The sequence below is a fragment of the Limulus polyphemus genome, unplaced genomic scaffold, assembly GCF_000517525.1.
Source record: "Limulus polyphemus unplaced genomic scaffold, Limulus_polyphemus-2.1.2 Scaffold3621, whole genome shotgun sequence".
NCBI lineage: Eukaryota > Metazoa > Arthropoda > Merostomata > Xiphosura > Limulidae > Limulus > Limulus polyphemus.
In genome coordinates, this window is record NW_013669231.1 from 85,739 (window position 1) to 90,469 (window position 4,731).

At 32.6% G+C, this 4,731-nt stretch overlaps 1 long non-coding RNA gene across 1 annotated transcript in view; it reads right to left on the reverse strand.

Moving 5' to 3' along the window:
• The window catches only part of LOC111088366, an 83,709-nt gene extending 81,344 nt beyond the window's left edge, over positions 1–2,365 (reverse strand). The window contains exon 1 of the long non-coding RNA XR_002612901.1: positions 2,266–2,365. This is a non-coding gene — a long non-coding RNA (uncharacterized LOC111088366). The remainder of the gene's footprint in view (positions 1–2,265) is intronic.
• Positions 2,366–4,731: the final 2,366 nt, after the last annotated feature.

Below are 4,731 nucleotides of genomic sequence, written 5' to 3' on the forward strand. Positions count from 1 at the left end.
CCACCAATAGGTACAAGACGTCACCTACTCCCACCTGCGACACTATAGTATATAAGTAACTAGCTGTACCGTACTACTCGACCTTCGGTCGTACGAAACAGATATATATATATATATATATATATATATATATATATATATGTATGTATGTATGTATATATACACATACACACGTTTTCATACTGAAATAGATATTTATAATTAATCAAGTACAAGATAAAGCCTAAGCACTTTATTTAATGTCTTAATAGAGTACACAACGAACATATATGGACAAGCCATTATTAAATTATATATACATAATGTTACACAGCTTTTATAATGCAAATTAATGTTAAAAAACTATATACTGACCTAAGTAATTAGCTCTTAAACCCTCTTTATCATGCAACTCATAGTATAATTTTAATTTGTTTATATTTATTGTAAATTATAGCAAGTGCAAAAATATCTTTCTGGTTTCAAACACTGATTGTCTGCATTTGAAATATGATTGTGTTATCATAATGAAGTGCCCTTACAAGAACTGTATGATAATATTTTTATTAAATATAAGTTCATGCTTATAATTCACACTGAAAGTCCCTCTGTTTAAGTATGGTGTGTGAAAGCTTATCGTTGCACACAAACTGTACAGTATTAAAGTAGTAAAAAAAGCAACTGAAATCAATACTTTAAAGATTGTATTTTGTAAAACAAGGATTTCTAAATGCCATTACAAGGTTTAATAATTAGTTTTTTTTAAATAACTATCATGAAGATGTGAATATATTTACATAATTAAATCACAATTGTCAATCATGCCTAAAGCAGCAAAATATGTAGAAATAAATTAAATGCACAGATAAGGATATAATCAACTTGAAAACAAAATTTGACTATGTATATAAAATTTAAAGCTAATATACCTCTTATCATTACCGAAAATTAAAAGACAAAAGAAAAAGGTATTCACCACGATATCTTGTCTAGTATAAATTCATATACAGCAACAGTTATCACTCACACTGGATTTATTGAAAAAAGCTAACACAGGGAATCAACTGAAATAAGACTACTTTAAATATAAAAAAAAAATCATCAATCCACTAATTTTAATTGACAACAGTCATTCACTTAAGTTTATAAACAACAATTCATTATACAACCTAACTTTAGAATAGTATTTACAATTTAGTGCTTTAAAAATTTGCATATTCTAAACTAGTTGGTTATAATCATGTCTGGTATTTTTATTATTGTTTATAATATGATTGACAAACATAATCCAACTGAACTCTAAATGGATAAGTAATTTGATATAAATATTACAAACAAGAAATAAAGAAATACAATAATTACCCTTAGAGTCAAACTGGTGTTTAATTCCTTTCTATTCCACTAGTTAATCCAGATAAGGTATTAATGATATTAAATATATTTGCCTAACAATTACTCAATTAAATTATGTCATGTTTCATAAATTTGGGAAAATTTTAATTAATATTTAAATGTATCTAGCAAACTATTATGCAAATCCCCTTTAAGCCTAAAATTGTAAGCTATAACACTTAACTTTGAACAAAGAAATTTAACTAATATCTGATACCAATAGTAGACGGTATTATCACTTGATGATCCTACTAGCAGACGCAATAGTATAATAGCATTAGCGTTAAAGTTAGCTAAGTCATAATTTAACGTTCATTAAGAATCTGCTAACTAGTAGTAGTCCTCCTAGGAATATTATAGTACGAGTATGAATACAATGTACTATTATTTATTCTAAACTTATCCAGTTGCTATGTTGTTTCACTTTCAGTTTATTATTTAGTCTTTGTCCGTGACTAAAAAATGTTAACTTTGTAAAGCGAATAAGTTTACGTTTCTCAACCTTAGTCATAAAAATTACTTGTAAGTTGTATGTAAGCTGTGGACATATGTCCAAAATCATGCATAGGATGTACTACTAACTTAAGGTTCCAGAAAACAAAACCGTGTTGCCTGATTTAGTAATTATAACAGGTAAAAATATACCCGCCGATCGTCCCTTCAGTCTTAGCGAGATGGGACGCAAGGTATGGGAATAGGACGTTCAGTGAGAGAGAGCCAGCTAGCCGAACATAACTCACGTCGTCATTCCATCATGAAATGATAACGTATATAGTTTACGCCTATATATCTCAAATTTACATATAGTTGATAAAAAAAACATGAATGATTTTAATTTTAAAACAAAATGTCCACGCCAACAAAATCTATTTTATATTTGCAACAGTATCTTACCTAAGAAAAAGGCTATAATGTTAAGCCTAACCGGACACCTCCACAAGTGTACAAGCTCACTCTCCCGATGCACATATGATATAAGAATAGAGCATTTGATTTTCTTTCCCGTGAAGCAGACGATATCGTAGACCAATGCTCTGCGCATGTCTCACTGACGACAATCATCTGGCGCCACCAACTAATTTAAGTTTTCAACTCTTTTGCTATAATGACACAAAATTTTGGCCTGAGGGCTGGTATTAAATCTTTATGCAGAAAATTCATAATTATTTGAATATTTGATATGGATCTAGAAAATAAACTAATAAAACACTTATTTGAAAATCCTGCATGATAAATCTGAGATGAGAATTTTGGATTGACTTTAGATCACCAATGTGTGTACAGAATGCGTAAGTTTGACGAATTAATCTTTAAGGCTTTAAGCTATGCAGTGACTTAGTTTTTATGCGTTAAGTTTTTCACTTTTTGGTTATAATTATGGGTATTTTGACGATAAATCAATAAAAGAATAAGTTGATCTACATTTATCGTACACACTCTAACATCATCCGATGATTTTATTATCCCGAAACTAAAGAAATTTAGTTTTAATTTTTCATATTATAAACTATTCTAAATGTTATCGCAGGCAGTGAAATCTAATTTTTGAGGCAATATATATTTGTTATTTTTCTATTGTTTAGAATATATTTTGAATACTGAATGAAAAAGTTTAACGTATAAATTACTTTAGCTTCAAAACAGGCTGTAATATATGCTAAGCTTTGATTTAAGTTATTAAGCTGTGTCCACCACGAGTATTGAAACCCGGTCTTTATCGGTATAAACCTTTGATCTTACCGCTGAGTCAGGGGGGGGGCAAATAATTTACTCAGTTATTCGGCTACAAATGAAGTTTAGGGAATTAGAAGATTTGTTCGATTGATACAAACATAGAATTTTATATTTTTCCAAACAAAGTTCACGTTTTCTATGTAAGAAACAAATTGGTTCAGTCTTGTCTTTCTCTGTTGTACTAAGTCTACTTAAGAGCACTGATGAAAGGATTTGTTTTGTTTACATCTGACCGTTCGTCTATGATTTCTTTTCGTTAAGTAATAGTAATTAAAGAGGTCAATATTCGCAGGCGAATGCAATATGTCTCCTCCTCAATCCTGGCCCGTCATGGCCAGGTGGTTAGGGCACTCGACTCGCAATCTGTGGGTCGCGAGTTCGAATTCCCGTCCCACCAAACATGCTCGCCCTTTCAGCCGTGGGGGCGTTATGATGTGACGGTCAATCCCACTATTCGTTGGTAAAAGAGTAGCCAAATAGTTATCGGGGGGTGGTGATGACTAGCTGCATTCCCTCTAGTCTTACACTGCAAAATTAGGGACGGCTAGCGCAGATAGCCCTCGTGTAGCTTTGCTCGAAATTCAAAACAAACAAACAATCCTCCGCAATCCCAACATGACCAATTTTCGCACCAGAAAAATCGAAAACTGTCTATATCTCTGTTTGGGATCTGTAAAAAAGTGTATTTGTACCAAATCCCATGTAAATTGATCAAAATAAGGCAGAGTAATTGACAAAAACTCAAAAATTATGGTTTTGTGTGTGTTCCCCCCCCCCCACACACACACAAAAAGACTCAAAATGGGCAAATCCAACTTCTTTTTTTTTTGTCAGTGTGTTTGGCGCATGAAAATTTTTATTTATGCCGATTTTTTATATTGATTGCCGTAAAATACAATCGCACAGGAGCTCAAAATATACATTTTGGGGTTTTTAGACCTTTGACCCCATAAAATTCTTTAAAAGGCCTAAATAAAAAATATTAAAAAGGCATCTGGGCGTACTGGACAAAGTTTCAAGTCAATCCGTCGAGAAATGAAGGAATGGCGGTCGTTGGAAAAGTGTTTAGTTTGAATTTCGCGCAAAGCTACACGAGGGCTATCTGCGCTAGCCGTCTCTAATTTAGCAGTTAAAGACTAGAGGGAAGAAAGTTAGTTATCACCACCCACCGCCAACTCTTGTGGAACTGTTTTACCAACGAATAGTAGAATTGACCGTCACATTATAACTCCTTCACGGCTAAAAGACCGAGCATGTTTGGTAAAACGGGGATTCGAGCCCGCGACCCGCAGATTGCAAGTCGAGAGCTCTAACCACCTGGCCATGTTTGGAAGTAGAAAAAAAAGGAAGAAAGAAGAAGAAAAAACAGAAAACAATATATCTCGCTAGGGAGAAATAATGATGATTTCATCAAATATGAAAAGATAATAAATAAAGATCAGGACCGCTTGAAATTAATAGGATGCTTAAAGTCGAAAGTCAGGAACAGAAAAAAAAAATTAATAATTATATACAAAAGCAGAAAACGCAGCTGAGTTCATTGTCAATTTTATGCGAATGCTTCGTTACACAAGCTTTGTTTGTTTGTTTTGAAATTTCGCGCAAAGCTACACGAGGGCTATCTGC